The sequence below is a fragment of the Ostrinia nubilalis genome, assembly GCF_963855985.1.
Source record: "Ostrinia nubilalis chromosome W unlocalized genomic scaffold, ilOstNubi1.1 SUPER_W_unloc_5, whole genome shotgun sequence".
NCBI lineage: Eukaryota > Metazoa > Arthropoda > Insecta > Lepidoptera > Crambidae > Ostrinia > Ostrinia nubilalis.
In genome coordinates, this window is record NW_026973572.1 from 113660 (window position 1) to 134321 (window position 20662).

Genomic DNA, 20662 nt, shown 5'->3' on the forward strand with positions numbered 1-20662 from the left:
GTGACAGGCCTAAATATTTTTGGCAATTTGTTAATGGTAGTAAGGCAGGTCGTATTACTATTCCTAATGATATGGTCTTTGAGTCGGAATCTGTGAGTGGAGGACAAAAAGTTTGTGACCTGTTTTCAAAATATTTTCAAACAGTTTATAATAAATATAATACTCCAAATCTATTAGTTTCTCGAAATACATTTCAGATTGATGATAATGCACTTCCTCTCAGCAGTTTCTCAATATCCGAAGATGAAATTTTAGAACATCTCTCAACGTTGGACTGTAGCAAGGGGGCTGGGCCTGACTTGTTACCACCCCTTTTCCTCAGGATTTGCGCTAAAACCTTATACATACCGCTGTCTCACATATACAACGCATCATTGCAAACAGGAGTTTTTCCTGATTTGTGGAAAATTGCACATCTTACCCCAATTCATAAATCAGGTGACCAAAATGACGTCAGTAACTATAGACCTATTTCCATTCTTTCTGTTGCTGGTAAAATCTTTGAATCTATTGTCCAAAAAAGAGTTTACAACCATGTAAAACGATTAATACACCCAAATCAGCATGGCTTTCTGCCCAAAAAATCAACAGTCTCGAACTTGGTAAGTTATGTTAGCGATATATGTGACACTTTGGACAAGCAGGGAGAAGTTCATGCTTTTTACGCTGATTTCCGAAAAGCCTTCGATCTAGTTGACCATGATATGCTGCTGCTGAAACTGGAAGGCGTTGGTATTCACGGATCGCTGCTCAGATGGTGTGAGTCTTATCTCAAAAATCGCTCTCAGATTGTCAACTTGTATGGACATACTTCAGTAGCACAACTGGTGCCTTCAGGGGTACCTCAAGGCTCCCACTTAGGACCTTTGTTCTTTGTCTTATTCATCAACGACCTATCTTCTTGTATCAACTCGCAGTTCAAAATGTATGCTGATGACTTAAAAATTTATCGCGAAATTAATAATACTTGTTAAGAAGAGCCATCTATTGGAGCGCGTGAGAAGCTCCAACCAAAGATCAATGGCAATACTATCACCGAGCACACCGCATCGATTACGTCACGCGATGTCAAGAAACTACAACAGATGGCGCTGAAGCACACCTATAAAAACGATTGCACAGACGCTTAACGTCTCTCATTCTCATTTGAACTTTCAACTGAAATATTGTAAACGCTTTATTGTAAAGTAATAAATCCCAGTATATCTTCAAAGTCGCCTGATTTACCCGTGTTGATCCATACACACAAGAAGATTAGGAGTCACAGACAATAGCTAGAAATTAGAAGCCTAGGAACACACTCTGAACACGCAAACATTGGACCTTCAGAGCCGCATCATCCATCATCACATCGAGGGATCAGCAAAGGGTCTGGCCAAATCGTTCCTTTTTTCCCCCATCTTATCCCATTTCAATTTTACTAAAGCTGTGCTTGTTCCCCTAGGTACCGTGTTGTGCTTCCTCACGAGTCACGTACGCAGTTTACAGGAATTTGGTGAGTACCCACTTTTATAAATCGTCAAAATGAGTGTTGAAAACGTAACCGTTCGTTGTAAATCTCCTAATTTGTGCGTAGATTCTGATGATACTGTAATTAGAGAATTAAATAAAAAACGCGGTTCAATCAAGGGTAGACTGACGTTATTCGTAAAATTTGTAAATTATTTTCATAGCCACTCTCGTCCTAGCGATAAACAATTAACCGAATTAAAATTGCGTAGTGAATTAGCCAAATCATTATTTAGTGAATTTAATAGCATTCAAAGCTCCATCGAAATGCTCATGGTGTTAGATAGTGAAACTGCAATTCAGTTAGAACATCGTGAATCATTTGAAAATATTTATTACGAAACCATGGCAGAAGCAGAAAGTTTAATAAAACGTTTTAGCCTTTCTGATACAACTAGTGCTAGTTCTAGGTGTGAAGCTTCGATAAATATTAAGCTTCCTACTATTTCACTACCCTCCTTTGACGGGTCGTTTGAAAATTGGTTAGAGTTCAGGGATACCTACCTTTCTATGATTCACAACTCCACCCAGCTTGATGACATTCGTAAATTCCATTATTTGCGTACATCGCTAACTAGTCAGGCAGCTCAAGTTATTAAATCAATAGAATGCACATCAGAAAACTACACAATAGCTTGGGATTTGCTCAATGAGAGGTATAATAACGTCAAGTTGCTGGTACATAATCATGTCAAGTCTTTATTTACCATTCAAAATCTAAATAAAGAGACTTCATTTCATTTAAGGAAATTAATTGATATAGTTTCAAAGAATTTACGTGCCTTAAAGACACTCGGGGAACCTGTAGAATATTGGGATACACTTATTATTTATATCATTACCTCCAAATTAGACGCAGTAGTTGAGAAAGAGTGGGAGGAACATAAAAATAATTTATTTACGCAGCATCATAAACGCGTTAAGTTAGACGATCTCATTACATTCTTGAAAAATAAGGCTGACACTTTAGAAATGATTAAAGCGCATAATTCTTCATCATTTTCTAATAGTAAAGTCCCTTTTGATAACAATAAAAAACCTCAACAACAATCGCAACAAAAATCACATATTTTCGCTTCAACAAAAAATAATGTGAATTCCAAAAGTACCCGCACATGCTCATTATGCAGCGGAAATCATTCGCTTTATTCTTGTACTAAGTTTTTGGATTTAAACGTTAAAGAGAGATTAGAATTCGTTAATAATAAAAGGTTATGTGTTAATTGTTTACGAGCTGGACATTTCGCTTCAGATTGTTATTTTGGTCCGTGTAAACAGTGCAGTAGAAAACACAACAGTTTATTGCACAGTAACAATAATGATAAAGTAGAAAACGCATTAGTATCAGTCGTGGAGTGCCAACCGGATTCGAACCCCGTGCTGCACTCGTCGGCAGTGTTACATACAGCCGAACCGACACGAAACGAGAATTCGAACAATAGTTTGTATACGCAGGCGTCAGAAACTGTTTTATTATCCACAGCTTTAGTGGAGATAGCAGGTAATGACAATGTATATCATAAGGCTCGCGCTTTGTTAGATAGCGGCAGTCAACATTGTTTAATTACAGAAAATTTACGTAAAAAATTAAAAGTCGATTCGATACAGTCCACATATCATATCACAGGAATAGGGAATTCACACACTCAGTCAACAGAGTTGTGCGAAATTAAGGTCAGGTCATTAAACGGTGATTATAATACTCGCTGTAAATGTATAGTTTTGAAACATATAACTTCAAATTTACCAACAGTTCCATTACATTATAACTCTTTAGACATTCCGAATAATATTCAGTTAGCCGATTCGTTATTTTATTTACCGTCAAAAATTGACTTATTGATCGGGGCTGACGTGTTTTGGGAATTGTTGATAGAAGGGAAAATGCGTTTACCGGCAGGTCCTTACCTACAAAACACTACGCTAGGTTGGATTATTTCAGGCATTGTTTATAATTCAAAATCAATAAATAATAAAAGCCGTGTGGTGACGGCAGAGGAGAATACATTTGTCACCAACCCCTACTCTTCCCGCGGGTGTCGTGAGAGGCGATTTAGGGACTACACATCAAACAGAGAACGGGCAGCAGCGCTCTCTGAAAAACATCAATCTTTTAAACTGCGATCTCCTACTCACTTGAAGCATTAACTTATTTACATAATATTCGCGTACCGCGTCATGTTGTAGGAACGTGTGACCATTCTAGGATCGAATTACACATATTTACGGATGCGAGCGAGGCTGCATACGGTGCGTGCGCTTATGTTCGGACGTGCAATAGTAATGATGACGTCATCACGATGAGCGTCGCGCCAGTGAAACCGGTTAGCATTCCACGGCTCGAGTTATGCGGTGCACTATTGGGAGCTAGATTGTATGATAAAATAATTAAATCACTTCGATTGAACTTTGACAAAGTTGTTTTTTGGACAGATTCTACTATAGTTCTCAGATGGTTGCAAATGTCACCACATCAGTTAAAGACTTTTGTTCAGAATCGCGTTGTTGAGATAAATGAGTTGACAAGCAACACAATTTGGCTGCATGTAAACTCGTCAAATAATCCAGCTGACCTAGTTTCCCGTGGAGTACTTTTAAATGAATTGAGTTCATCAACTTTATGGTGGAACGGACCCACCTTTTTATTTGAAGATAGCATAAAATGGTCACAAAATCAAAATAATATTTTGCAGAACTTAAATGATTTACCTGAGTTAAAACTTCCCAGTACAAACTTGTTGTGTAGTAGCGATTCTAATTTACCTATCATTGATTTCAGCCGATTTTCTAAACTAAATCGATTACAAAGAACTTGTGCTTATGTAATGCGTTTTATACATAACATACGAACAAAATCTATTGATGAGCGGTTACACGGGCCGTTATCAGTAGAAGAACTTGATAAATCCTTATTGTTTATAGTTAGACAGGCACAAAGGGAATCGTTTCCTGAAGAATACAATGCGCTTTATAATAATCTTTCTATAAATAAATCAAAACGTAATATTTCCAGTTTAAATATATTTTTAGATGCTGACAAAATCATAAGAGTCGGGGGCAGATTAGTTAATTCTGAATTTTCATATGACAAAAAGCACCCCATTTTATTGTGTAGTAAACATATCTTTACCTATTTATTATTTCAAAGTCAACATTTAAAATTATTGCACGCTGGGCCTCAATTAATTTTATCTCATATCAGAGACAATTGGTGGCCATTAGGCGGTAGAAACTTAGCAAAAAAAGTCGTTAACCAGTGTGTCATATGTTGTCGTTTGAAAGGTAAAATAGTACAACCAATCATGGGTAACTTACCAACTGAACGAGTAACTGCAAATTTTCCTTTCATAAACTGTGGAGTAGACTATGCTGGACCTTTATTTATTTTAAATAAGAAAGGTAGGGGTTCCAGACTAGAAAAATGTTATTTATGTCTATTTATATGTTTTTCAACTCGAGCGATACACTTGGAACTAGTAACTAGTTTGTCTTCACAGAGTTATATTTTAGCACTGAAACGATTTATTTCCCGGAGAGGAAAACCTTATCAAATATTTTCCGATAATGGACGTAACTTTGTAGGAACAGCTCGTGAATTTTCAGATTTTTTAAAGAGTAATTCTCAGTCTATCATTGATTACGCTTCAGATAATCACATTAAATTTAAATTCATTCCCCCTAACGCGCCTCATTTTGCCGGTTTATGGGAAGCTGGGATCAAGTCCTGTAAGCACCATATAACACGTGTGGTAGGAAATGTAAACATGACTTATGAGGAATTCAGCACAGTTTTGGTACAAATTGAAGCTGTCCTGAATTCCCGCCCTATGTATCCTTTATCCTCAGACCCCAACGACTACTCTCCACTCACTCCTGCCCACTTCACTATTGGTCGGCCGCTGACTGCACCTGCAGAGAGTGATATTACCGCTGCAACCACGAACACACTCAATCGTTACCAGCGAGTTGAACAGCTGAGGCAGACATTTTGGAGGAGATGGTCTACAGAGTACATATCAGAGCTTCAGAAACGTACTAAATGGCAACAGAAAACTGAAGACTTGCAAACTGGAACATTGGTTGTCATAAAGGACGATAACCTTCCGCCGCTGAAATGGCGGTTAGGACGCATAATAACTCTGATTTCAGGCAGTGACGGCGTACCAAGGGTTGCTGTCATTCGGACGGCCACGGGCGTCATACACAGGGCATTCTCAAAGATATGCCCACTTCCGGTCGCTGAGGTGCCAGGTTCGAGGCTCGGCGCGTGACACGACGTGAGCTGAGATGTTGAGAGGGAGTCTCTCAAGGCCCGCCGGAATGTTAAGAAGAGCCATCTATTGGAGCGCGTGAGAAGCTCCAACCAAAGATCAATGGCAATACTATCACCGAGCACACCGCATCGATTACGTCACGCGATGTCAAGAAACTACAACAGATGGCGCTGAAGCACACCTATAAAAACGATTGCACAGACGCTTAACGTCTCTCATTCTCATTTGAACTTTCAACTGAAATATTGTAAACGCTTTATTGTAAAGTAATAAATCCCAGTATATCTTCAAAGTCGCCTGATTTACCCGTGTTGATCCATACACACAAGAAGATTAGGAGTCACAGACAATAGCTAGAAATTAGAAGCCTAGGAACACAAATTGGTTAGAGTTCAGGGATACCTACCTTTCTATGATTCACAACTCCACCCAGCTTGATGACATTCGTAAATTCCATTATTTGCGTACATCGCTAACTAGTCAGGCAGCTCAAGTTATTAAATCAATAGAATGCACATCAGAAAACTACACAATAGCTTGGGATTTGCTCAATGAGAGGTATAATAACGTCAAGTTGCTGGTACATAATCATGTGAAGTCTTTATTTACCATTCAAAATCTGAATAAAGAGACTTCATTTCATTTAAGGAAATTAATTGATATAGTTTCAAAGAATTTACGTGCCTTAAAGACACTCGGGGAACCTATAGAATATTGGGATACACTTATTATTTATATCATTACCTCCAAATTAGACGCAGTAGTTGAGAAAGAGTGGGAGGAACATAAAAATAATTTATTTACGCAGCATCATAAACGCATTAAGTTAGACGATCTCATTCTCATTCTCATTTGAACTTTCAACTGAAATATTGTAAACGCTTTATTGTAACGTAATAAATCCCAGTATATCTTCAAAGTCGCCTGATTTACCCGTGTTGATCCATACACACAAGAAGATTAGGAGTCACAGACAATAGCTAGAAATTAGAAGCCTAGGAACACACTCTGAACACGCAAACATTGGTGTAGACTCGTAGGTTGGACTCGACTCGGTCAGCACTCCCCGTTACATCGCATGTGTACTTGCTACAATTCTATGCGTTTTGTCTTTGACATCTTTTTTGGTTCTCTCGTCTCCGCCAAGCGCCGTATCAATACGGCTATTCTTGATTTAAAATAGTCTAAAATTAGTCCAAATTTTGTTTAGTTCTGTGTAAATGTAAGATCTGGTTCATCTGTGTAATATTCTTAATTTAAGGTGGTTTAATTAATTATTTTTATATGCATGCTGTGCTTACATCGAGTAGGGTAAATCAGTATGATTTGATTTTACACTCATTACTTACTTTTGCATGATATTTGATTGTACCCAGTTTTGTAAGCCAAATAAAAAAAAAAAAAAAAAAAAAAAAAAAAAAAAACTCTTAGACTTTATTTGTATTTAATTTTGAACTTGAAAAATTCCCGCAGGACACCCTTACAACATAACCTCTTCACACTTTATAACTTCAAAACAGTGTGACAATACCGCGTCCGTTCAAGTCTGATTGGAACCATGAGTGCACCCGATTCACTTCGAAGATATCCGATCGTCATACGTCACCATGTTATTCACGTATTTTTGATATTCGGTTTGGCCGAAGCTTCGGCTGGTTTTTGGCCGAAAACGAAAATATGGCCGAATGTCCATTTTTTGGCCGAAAATGGCCTTAAACGAAAACGAAAACGAATATTCGGTCGGTCACTAAATATAAAGTTGTTTACAAAACTCCTAGCTACTGTTTCACTATCTTTCCTTGGCAGAGGATAAGCCTCAACGAATTTGCTTAAATCGCATTGAATAGTTAAAATATATTTGTTATTATAATTATCTATATCTAGTGGGCCCATTATATCTAAACTAACACGTTCGAACGCTGAGTTAGCAGTTGACGTTATCGTCAAAGGCTCTTTAAAATGTCTATTTGAAGACTTTTGTATTTGACAATTTTTACATCGCTTTACATACTTCATGACGTCATTGGACATTCCTGGCCAGAAGTAATATTTTTTGATATTATTTATCATCCTATTTATTCCTGCATGTCCACTTGTGGGCAAGAGGTGAAAGTCATTTAAAATCGTAATAATTTCATCTTTATCATTTATTCTTTTTAAGTCTTTGATAATTAAAATCTTGGTGACGTTATTTTACATTTATTTATGCTGCGCAGCAAATATGTAATGTATTTACAATTACTCTTATTTTTAGTTATGAGCAATTCTTTAATATTTAATTTTAAGCACATTTTTTCTAAATCTCTCGCTAACTCCTCTGGGGATGATAACGATCGAGAATAAAGAAATATCGCGGATTGCGATGGGACGTACGTGCAATATTTTGTTTTTAATATTTGTAAGTTATTTGCAAATTTTTGACTATCGGAAAAACGCAACTCGACTACATCGTTTGGTTTTTTAAGTACTTCCACAGCCGCAGGTTGATCAGGCCCGCAAACTGGAGGAAGGTTGTCAGTCTGTTGGTCTCCTACTTGAGTCATTTTACGTTTGCTTTGAGCTCTAGTCAAAACCGATACTACTTGTTCGTGCATATCTTTTAAGTCTTGTGAGGTCACCTGAAGTCGACTTAACGCATCTGCAGCTGCATTATTTCGACCAGGGACGTACTCAACAACAAAGTCGTATTCCTCTAAATATAAACGGAATTTAGTTAAACGACTGGATGGGTCTTTCAAACCGAATAAATAAACGAGAGGTCTATGGTCAGAAAAGATTTTAAACTTTCGGCCGTATAAGTAAGGACGAAAATGACAAACAACCCAAACTATGGCTAATAGCTCTAATTCTATCACTGGATATCTAGTCTCGGCTGGCTTTAAGCTTCGACTAGCATATGCGATTACTTTTCCATTTCCATTTGATAATACTGCTCCAAGACCTAATTTGGATGCATCAGTCTGTAATTTGAAAATATTATTTTCCGAAAAATCTGGATAGTCTAATACGGGAGGGTTCATAAGTGCGGATTTTAATTTATTAAATGAAGTTTCGCAATCATTTGTCCATTCAAAACTTACACCTTTTTTACACAATCGGTTAAGTGGATACACGATATCAGCGAAACCTGATATGAATCGTCGGTAGTAGTTGGCAAATGCAACAAAGCGTTTTACTTCGTCAGCGCAACTTGGCCGTGGGTAAGTCTGTATGGTGTCAATTTTGCCTGGGTCTGGGAAAATACCTTCCTGAGTTATCTTGTGTCCCAGGTATACTATTTCTTTTCGCAGAAATTCACATTTGATGGGATTTAATTTTAAATTTACTTTTCTGAATCGATTTAGAACATCAATGAGATTTTTGTTGTGGTTTTCGATACAATTTCCTATTACAACGCAATCATCGAGATAAATGAAACATTTTTGGTAATTAAGACCGGCCATAGCTATCGTCATTAGTCTAGAAAAAACACTTGCGCTTGTTTTAAGTCCCATTGGACAGCGCTTCATTTGGTACTGTTTTCCAGCTGTGAATGTGGTATATTTTCGAGATTCACTATCGAGAGAAAGTTGGTACATTTTATTTAAACTAAATGAGGTATATTTACGTGAGTTTGGACTTAAAGATAACTGATAATATGACTGTGAAAGGTCTAATTTTGAAAAGTATATACTTCCTGACAAAGAATCTAAGATTTCGGTAATATTGGGCAACGGGAATTTATCATCTTGTATTCTGTTATTTAACTGTCTGTAGTCAACTACTAACCTCCATTTCTTTTGATTTGATTTGTCTGCCTTTTTTGGTACTAATAAAACTGGACTAGACCATTCCGAAACTGTCTCCTCTATAATGTCATTGTCGAGCATTTCCTGTACTTGCCTATCTATCTCGCTTTTTAAAGCTTGAGGGACCCTATAAGGTTTCATATAGACAGGGGTCACATTATCTTTTAAAACGATGTTGTGCTCCATCAAATTAGTTACTGATAAAGAATCGCCTGGTAAGTGAAATACGTCGGCGTATTTGGCACAAAATTGTTCGATACTGAGTCTTTCCTCTTTATTTAAGTAATTCAGATCGAGTAAATCAAATAAAGTTTTAACTCGCTCTACAGAATTATGACTTTTTCCGAGATGTGCTACTTCAAAACTATTACGAAAAGAAAACGCAATAAGCTATCCACTGAGTACACAATTGCAGGTGATAGGCTCGAAGAAGATAAAACTATTAGGGATCTTGGAGTTGTAATGGATAGCCAGTTGCGATTCACGGAACACATTGACAAAATAATTAAGGAAGCAAATAAATCTCTCGGCTTTATACTAAGAAGTACAAAGGGTTTTAGAAGGCGTTCTACAGTCATCCTGCTCTATAATAGCTACGTTAGGGGTAAGCTCGAATACTGCAGCACGGTTTGGTGTCCAGGATATAATGTGCATATCAATAGGATTGAAAGAATTCAAAAGAAACTGATCCGCAGTCTGTCTTATCGTTTCAGGATGCCGAGAACAATTAAGGCCTACCCAGATAAAGCAAAGTATTTTGGTTTGGATCCGCTTTCCGTGAGACGTGTATATGTTACGGCTAAAGATAGGTGTGAACATAAACTTAAGATTAGCCGGCTAAACTTAAGTTTATTTTCGACGAGATGTTAATGTTAGTTTCTTCTATCTTTAGCCGGCTAAACTTAAGTGTAACCGCAGGCCCTTGGCTAAAAATGTAGAAGGAAATGGAAAAGGAAACAACTTAATAATGTTTACTATTTTGACACGAAAACTTTATTAAAAAATAATCACTTTCAATGAAAGTATGTGTAATGATTACACATACTTTTATGTACCTATGTAGATATTCAAAATTACAATTATTACAATAACAAAATATTAATTACTTAAAATAATATCTACTTAGGTATTAAAATAAAATAATAAGGAACCATTTGGTCATTAAAGGATCTTCTGTAGGTATTTAAAATTACAAAATGCGCGTTGTCTCCCCACCGCCCCCTCAAGCCCTCCGCCGGCCTGGCGCGCCCATAGAATACATTTTTAGCCGTTTCGTTTTGGCTAATGTGCACATTAGCCGGCTAAAGATGGAATATCACGACGCAAACTAACATGTTATCGAACTTTAGCTGCTTCTCGAAGATAAACTTAAGTTTAGCCGGCTAATCTTAAGTTTATGTTCACACCTATCTTTAACCGTAACATATATATGGATATGACCTACCTCCATAAATTGGTGAACAACCACATTGATAGTCCTGTCTTGCTGGGTCAGCTTGCCTATAACGTGCCCTTGAGAATACCACGTTACCCTTGTGGATTGTTCAGAAATAGATTTTGTAGGACGGGGATGGGTCGCAGTTCACCAATTGTTCGTGTATCTCGTTTGTACAATGATCTCAGCAAGAAGTTGCCAGAACTTGATATACATTTTCAAAGCCTCGCTGGTTTCTTAAAAACAATTAAGACGGGTGACGTGCCCCTGGTGGCATGCATCTAGGAGGCCTCTTATTATTTTATTTTTTATTTTTTGTTGCTTTCTTTTTGTTGTTTAAATTCAAAGTTGTAATTAGGTACTATATTATGTTATTGTATTGTGTAAAGTTCACGGGTTGCTTACATTATAATATTATGCATGCTGTGGTTATCGTTTGTGTGGGAGCAGTTAGCTAGAGACCTTTGGCTTAATTTTTTATTTGTGTTTAATACTGTATCTCATGTTGATAGCCCAATAAAATAAATAAATAAATAAATAAATTAATAGATTGTATATTAATATTCGAAAAATCAACCTCAATATCCTCATTAGTCGTATTTAAAATTCGTAATGGGATACTATTATTTGAGGGCTTTGAAATCATTCCGGCTATAAAAACTCCTTTCTTTATTTCTTCCGCTAAAACTACACTGTCCTCAGTTAAAATGCAAGGAATGTGTTTTATCACTTCACAACGCGCGGGTATCGTATGTACATACCTGTCGCGATTTCTACCTATGCTTATACAAACTAAAGATCCTTGATTGGATAACCTTAGTGTATTTGTTCCATAATCGATAATGGCATTATAACGCCTAAAAAAATTTTCACCTAAAATACCGTCTGCAAGACAAGATAAATTCTTAAAAACATAAAACTTTTCTTTTAAACTAACGCCCTTACATGATAAATCTAAGTATATGTAACCTTCAGAAATTAACCTACCGCTAACACCTTTGATAGTTAATTTATCGTAATTCAATGCACTCATATACTGTGGGTGACGTAGTAGCCACTCATATTTCATGACACAAATACTTGCACCGCTATCTACTAATAAGCTTATATTTTCATGCGTACCTAAATCTAATTGAACCGTACTATCTATGTTATAGTTTAAAATGAAATGTTCGCTAATTGAAGGGGCGAAAAAACTCACTATTCGGTGCAGATTGAGTGCGTTGTTCGCTCTCATTTTGTTCAGGCTGCACCTGGGCAACGCGGGCTTCGTTCACATTTGACCGGGGTGAGGCATACTGCCCACGCGGGGTACCTCGTTGGTACCTTCCGCGACCATTTCCCCGTGTCGAACGACTTCTATAAAAAGTCCTATTATTCTGGTTATAATAACCGTTTTGTGTATTCTGGTTATTATTATTGCCCGAATTATACTTATTCGTGGTATTACCGCGTCTACCACCGAATCTGGCATTTCTATTCCCACGATACGATTTATTGAAGTTCATGACTTTCTCTTGACCGACAGATAAACTACTTTCGTCGAGGGCGGTTTGGATTGCCTCTGGAAGAGAATGGAACTGTCGTGAGGCGATGATGGTACTTAAACGTGAATCGGACAGTCCATCTGCAAAACGTTTAATTGCGATTTTTTCGTTTAAAGGACGAAGGACGTCGAATTTTTTGTCGTCTCCGTCAGCCTGTGCTATCGTTAGGTTAACGAATAACTGTTCTAATTCGGACCCAAACTTGTCAATCGACCTGCGACCTTGGCTAGCGCAATGAAGTTGCGATTGAATTGCGATCGCAGATTTTTTCTGTAGTAAATGCATACGCATATCTTTAATCAAATCATGAATAGATGTGTAACTTGATTTTAGTCGTAACTTAGCACTACTAGAAAGCCTAGTTTTCAAAACAAAATCTATCAATTGTTTCCTGCCTTCGTCGTTAAGCATGCCACTATAAAGTTGGATGCTATCTATCAATTGCAAAGTAATATTTTCCTGAGTAGTCATTATAGGTAACAGCGCTAAGGCCGTTTTCAAGTCAAAATTGTCGGAACCCATGGTTTCCAAGCTATCTTCGAATTCTAAGTCTTCGGAAACACAACACAAACTTAAAATGTTTTTATAAATATTATGTATATCATCTATGCACTTATTAATTGCTTGCAAGTTACTTGTACTTATCTCAGAATTCTCTATCTTAAGTTTAATGCTAGATGAAATATAATCTAAACGTGAATACAAATTTTGAGCCTCTTTAAATTTATTTTTAGCGGTTTCTGAACTTTGTCTACGAGTTGGCCCAACTTTCACTAAATACTCCCTTATATCTTTTAAATTTTTATACACAATATTAAGTTCACTTAATGACATTACCTAACAATGTAAAATAAAATATAGCTAATGTATTTATCTAAGGGCGTAGTTAAAAGGATGCAGTGCAGGACGTAGTGTGGGCGTCGCTCATGTTCGGCGCGGCGAGGCCGGGGCTGGGCACGGCGCGCGGCGGCAGCAGGAACTGGTCATCTGCTTGATGTGGGCCGGGATATTTTTATTTTTATTTTTCTTTATTAAGGAAACAAACAGCATGAGTTTATACATGTGAACTTAAAAAATAAAAACAGTACAGTAGCCTAATCAGTTTCCACAGATAAACTTTACAAGTTAATCGAAAGTTATGCAGAGTGCGAGCAATTTAAAATCACAAAATATAAAAAATGCACAACAAAACCTTACATTCTTAATAGTGGATTAAAAAAAAATCTTTATAATAATGAAGTTTGAAATCTATAAACCCTTCGATAGGCGACGAAACTGCGCCAACTTCAAATGAAATATGTCGATATCACTGTAAGCATCATTATACTTATTACTAGCTCTTATAAGAAAACTGTTACATCTGTAATTAGTCTTGCAAACAGGGGTTGAAAACGTGAACTTACGCCTCGCGCCAGGTCTAGAACATTTCAGAGCCAGACTGCTTAACAAGAAAGGAGAGTCGACTAATCCGTTGAGTATTTTAAATAAAAATATTTGATCTTTGTGCTCTCGGCGAACCAGTAAGGATTCAATTTTATTAGAATCAAAGTTCCTAAACCTGTATTTTAAACGTTTTACAAACTTATTCTGAATTCCCTCCAACATGTTAATATACTTGGAATACATCGGGTTCCAAACAGGCGATGCATACTCTAACTGAGAGCGAACGTAAGAGTTATAAAGTAAAATTAACGTGTTAGCATTTTTAAAATCAGTACTTTGACGCAAAATAAATCCAAGTAATCTATACGCTTTTGCTATAATTATATTAATATGAGGTTCAAAGTATAAGCCACAATCCAGTTGAACCCCAAGATCTCTCACCTCGGTGACCCTCTTTAAGGATGTATCATAAAGTTTGTAGTCAAATTGTAGAACTTTTTTCTTCCTAGTAAAGGTTAAAGTGTGACATTTGTCTACATTTAAATAAAGTCCATTACGAGAGCAATACTCACATAACCGTTTAAGATCACTTTGAAGCAATTCACAATCATTTCTAGATCTTATTGTAGAAAATATTTTCGTGTCATCCGCATAAAGTAATAACCTTGAATTTTGAAAATAATTGATTATGTCGTTAATAAAAATGTTAAAAAGCAATGGTCCGAGGTGAGATCCCTGGGGAACGCCGGAGGTAACTGGAGTAAAACTCGAAACAAACCCTTTGACTGTGACAGCTTGAGATCGATTCATAAGGTAAGATGTTAACCATCGCAAGAGGTCACCATGAACACCAATGGCGTTAAGCTTTAAAATTAACAACGAATGGGAAATTTTGTCAAACGCCTTGGAAAAATCGGTGTAAACAGCGTCCACCTGCGACCCGTTTTCCATCGATTCAAGAACAGTATCCAGGAATTCACATAAATTCGTCTCAGTCGAGCGCTTAGAAATAAAGCCATGCTGGTGCACTGTTAACAAAGGACTAATAGCAGGGTAAAGAGTGTCATAAACAATTTTTTCAAAGGTTTTTGGGAGAACAGAGAGTTTCGAGATACCACGATAGTTACGGATATTATGTTTGTCGCCGCTTTTATGAATAGGGACTACAAAAGAACGCTTCCAAATAAGAGGCATAATACCACATGATAATGATAACATAAATAAATGTGCGACAGGGTATGACAGCTGCTTACTACATTTCACTAAAAATAAGGGATGCAAGCCATCAGGTCCACATCCCTTGGAAACGTTAATTTTATTTAAATATTTTTCAACAATTTCTTGCGTAATTTCTATATTACATAGCACGGCAGAGTTGGATTCTAAAATGTTTTGGTTTAAGGGCACATCCTGTACAAATACTGACTGAAAAAAATTATTAAATAAATTAGCAATGGACTGACCGTCATTCCCTACCTCGTTATCAAGGCACAGTGTATCAGGAATGCTATTTGTGACTTTCCTAGATTTAATGTACGTCCAAAAGTGCTTGGAGCATCTGTTAATATTTATTTCTGATCTGGTTATATATGTCACCGGAAAATAACAAGACTCGTAAGTTGATCAATTTTCTAGGTAGTTGATCAACTCTCGGAAAATAATAAACGGCAGTTGAAATGTACTATTTAACGCATTGAATTTTAGTTAATTGGTCAACTTACGGTACCTAGCCGTAATTTAATAATTAACTATATTGCTACAAGTAAAATCATCCACAAATGGGCCAATCGTTGCCCAGTGTACTATTTGACGGTACACTATTATCCGTCACTTAATACACTTTTCTCTGATTGGTCGACAGCATGAATTGTAAGCATTTAGCAAGTGTTTATTCATAGAGTTACAAACACCTAGATATGTTGTTTTAATATTTATATTTTAGAGATAGGGATATTAAAGTTCGTCTATGCTATATAGTTAAATAAATGAAAAATGTTTAAAAAAATATATTGGAGCTTTTATTATTGTAAGTTATATTAATAATACGTATTATAATCAGTTTAATCAGTCAGTACAGTCTGAATATCTAATATTAATCGTATTTGTATTTTACTTATTACTACATGTTAATGATTTATGGCATCTAGAGTTACACAAAACTTTGGCTTTTTTGCAATTACACCTGTTACTTACACATTGTTTATTTTTAAAGTCTTTGCAATTGCATTGTTTTATTCCTTGCCCACCGAATGACGAACATTTAGCTGCTATGGTTCTCAATGGCAATGTTATCTGTAAGAAAGAAAATGATTTCAAATGAAACTACAAACTCAAAAAGTCAGAGTTGAATTTTTGTCTTGAATTTCTGGTATTGAAAATAACTACTACATAATATTCTTACCTGTGGAATATCACCAGATATAACCGTATTTGGTGAAGAGAGGACAGCGTTTCTTGGAATCCAGTCACTAATAATTCCAAAAGGAGTGCCAACTCTGAACAGTTCATTTCTTTTTTCTAAAATTTTGCCTACTATATTTTTGCTGTCCAGAGGCCCCCTGTCTACTTTAGGCACTTCAACAAGCACTGTAGTTCCTATATCAATATCTTTAAATTTCTTAGACGACAAAGCTATCATTTTGTCTGCGGCTCTTTTTAAATTTTGGTGTGATTCTCTTCTCTCTCGCGAAATGCTATTTTCATTTGCACACAAATTGCAGATCAGTTGCCAGCTACTACCTTCGTCTTCACTCGACACTCCACACATTACATGAATCATGCCATTACATCTTTGACATCTAATTGTTCCCGATGTTTCTAGATTACAAATGTGGCATAACGAAGTACTTGGGTTTTCAGCTATTTCAGTAGAAATTATGTCACATTCGTTTGGAATAGTGACTTCACTGTCAACAACCGGTATTTCTTCTTTTTCATTTGTCTTGGATATGTTTATATTAGTGTTTGATATTGTTATTTCTTCAGTAATTACAGAAGTATTAAGTGTATCATGAATAGAAACTATGGCTTGGTCTAAAATTATGATCTCGCTGTTGCCGGTGGGGATGGGTGCATTTTCAGACTCATTCATTTTGAGAATCTCTGGATGAATGTCATTAATTGTTGTGTGTGTATTTAGTGGCAAATTAAAGTTGCTTGATGCTTGTATCTCATTATCGTCTTTGGCAACTTCTTCTTGTTTATCAGTCTTACGTGTATCAAGATTGTGTAAATTGTCATTTTCTTTGTTAGCGCCCTCTAAAAATCTCTCTAGGTCCTCTTCAGTTTCCAGTTTAGTTATTATGTTTTTAGATAAATGAGTGGAAGTAAGACCACTTCTTGGGTCATCCCCAAACAAGGCTTTGAACGGTGTTCTCTGAATAGTCGAATGAAATGACGAATTTTTGTGAAATTGAGCAAAGTAACACCCTATCGACCAGTTGGTAGAATTGTTATCTACCATCCATGCCCGTATCATATTTTTCACGTCCTGATTTGAGCGTTCTATACTTCCTTGGCTTTGCGGGTATCTCGGTCTCCCATTAATAATTTTACACGATGGCCATAAACTTACAATTTCTTTTAACACCGCTGCTGTAAACTCACGCCCGTTATCGCTCTGGAGGATATTGGGGCAGCCAACTTCCAAAAATATTTTGAGTATCTCGATCGCTACTTCTTTCGCTTCTTTACTTTTTAAAGGTCGCAAAAAACAAAATTTGGTCAAATGGTCTTGGTATTGCAAAAGCCATTTGTAATCATTATCAGGCGAGGATTGAAAGTCTACAAGGTCGACTTGTCCTCTCCTATTAAAGTCGTCAGAAATCAATGGTTTTACGACTATGCCACGCTTGGGAAAACTTTTCTTCGAAAGACATGTTTTACACAGCTTAAGAAAAATATTAATGGCCCATATTGGTACTAAATACTTATCTTTCAGGGCATAAATAATTTTGTCCCGCCGTCCATGACCAGTCTCAACGTGGGCATCATGTATTCGCTGGTAGAATTCAGCGCTAGGAACAATCCGTATCGTTGGATCAGAATGGGATTTTCTTTTTAATATTAAAACTTTTTCGTCACCAATATTCATTATATCATATTTTTTTGCATTCTTAGATTAATAAAACCTAGATGGATAGTCTTCATACAAACGCTTCGTCAAGAGTGAGGCAAAAATCTTATGTCATTAGTGTCAATTTTGTTGGGGAGTGTAGACAGTGAAGGCGATTTTCCCGAAAGTAGGGAAATTTTTGATACGTTTTTAATTATTTTATAACTAACAAAAACAAAACGCATCATGTACTTACTTATTTATTGAATTCAAAGTACCTACCTAATTACAATAAGATAAATCGACTGAAAAGTCTCGATTTCATAAAAAAGGAAGTGTATTTGTACGGCGAACAATTGGGAAATAAATTTTCTTGTTACTGGTATCATTCCCGTATTTAATTTTTGAAAGCCAAATTCAAGCGAAATACGCGTCGAATCGTAGTACTTACTTATGAAATGTAACACTGGTCACTTTCTTTAGTTTTTCTGATGTATTTAGACACCCTTTCACAGCACAAACCGTCTTAATTAATTAAAAGTCGTCGGTCGTGTTTACCACTTTTTCACTTTGACAGTTCATGTGACGTTTACGAGTAAGCCATTCTGGCTTACTAAAATCTGCCTCACCTTTCGTGCACTGACTATCTATCTAGGTTTTATTAATCTAAGTTTGCATTATAATATTGCTTATCAGATGGTCGCTTACCTAAAGTTTTAGCAAGATTGTATTCTTCTATCATTTGAATAACATTTTGGATTTTATCACTTGTCCACTGAGTTTTTTTATTTTCTGTACTTAGCCCACTGTAGTACTTTTGTAACTCTGCATCAAAGTGTTCTCGATCGACAAAACTAGTATTGCCCACTGATTGTTCGTTTATTTCTACCACTACAGACTCCATTTCACTCATCATAAATAAAATGACGCGTTATAATGATAATTATTACCAAACAAAACAACAACTGCTAATTTTACTACTGTAAATAAAGAAAAACAAGTACGGACTAGATAGATTTGTTTACGTTTAAGCCGGTAATGGCGGCGGCCGGGTGGCGGGGGGCGGTGTAAAAGCACGTGAGTCTTTTAGCCAATCAACGTTCACCTCGCCTTTGTCGGATGATTTAACGGCAAGACGCCGTAAATTAATCAACTTACTAAAATATATGCGTTAAATAGTACATTTCAAATGCCGTTTATTATTTTCCGAGAGTTGATCAACTACCTAGAAAATTGATCAACTTACGAGTCTTGTTATTTTCCGGTGACATATACAAATTGTAGCAAGATACTTCCAAGTCCTTTATCTCCTTTCTTAATATAGAGAAATTTTCGTAGTCCGATAATCTGCCGTAATTTTTCCATTTTTTATGTAGTTTCTTTTTAATCATTTTAATTAATTTATAAGAAAACCACACAGGATAATTATTACAATTATTTGCCTTTTTTACCGGTACATACTTATCTCCGTACCGCGCGGGAATAACTTGACATCTCGACCTGCACTTTTTTTTTTTTATTAGCTTAAACGTTTCCTCTACCTTATACCCTTCTGGTATCAAAAACTCAACTCGAAATACCCAAAAATACTTGAAATACAGCTCTTGTTCATAAGTAAATATCTCTAATTTAGGCAATAAATATTTGACATAACGATATATCCAATTAATATTATTCGTACAAACATTTATATTTCGATTTATCAATGTATGTCAGAACATGTATTTGTTAATATCTCGACTTATACATTTATGGATTTTCGTTTTTAATTTGACAAAAACAGTTATCAAGTTATGATCCCCTCTGAGTACTAAACATATCCATGATATGTGCAGTTGTCTAGTTATGCACACTGTCAAGAGTTTGGATATTTGGAGTTATCCAGCTATTACATTCGTATAATCATATTTTTATATGTGTCATTAGCAGTTTTTAAAATATAACATTGTCAGGATTTCGAGTGTCTTTAAATATTTTTTACTTAGCAACCCCTGAAAATATATTTTTAATATATTTAAGCGTTAATTATTACTATTTTCAATAGTTTAAAACTAAATTAACGTTTAAATAGCAAGTTGAAAGTAGAAGGATAAGTTTAGTCAATAGGTAGGTACTATCTACTAATGTTTTTTTCATAACAGACTAAGATTTCGTTTGACAACCGAATATAAGTAAAAAATCTAATAATAAACTTTTAGGTTAACTTTAAGTTCTGGATATTTTTTATAGTCTATTGACATCACTGACATTAATTAGGAATAATGATGAGGTAAGTAGGGTCGATACGCCAGATCTCGTCCATTTAGTGAGTTGGTAGATTTGAGGAATAAAAATAATATACAATTTTTCGTAATCATTTTGAACGACAAATTGTTGTCATTATGCTCCCTTTAGTCTTTATAAGTATAGTATTAAACTTGCTCTAAACCATTAGAAGTTTTAATATCTTTGTAATATTAATATAATATATTGTATGCCCATGCGGCGGAACACAGCTGATCTATTACAAACATTTTATGACCTGACTTATGTATTTACCTGTGATTTCACAATAAAAACAATTTGAATTTGAATATAGAAAAAATGCATTCAAAATCACTAATAATTAATAACAGCATGGAAATAAAAAAATATAGATAATCTTACTAATTGGTATTCAAAATATTTAGGTA

The 20662-nt window shown here is 35.8% G+C and overlaps 1 long non-coding RNA gene across 1 annotated transcript; it reads left to right on the forward strand.

Moving 5' to 3' along the window:
- The first annotated feature begins 972 nt into the window (after positions 1-972).
- Positions 973-6075, forward strand: LOC135087414 (uncharacterized). The gene is made up of 3 exons (XR_010260802.1): positions 973-1369; positions 1445-1495; positions 5356-6075. It is a non-coding gene; the product is annotated as an uncharacterized LOC135087414 (long non-coding RNA).
- The last annotated feature ends 14587 nt before the right edge of the window (positions 6076-20662 follow it).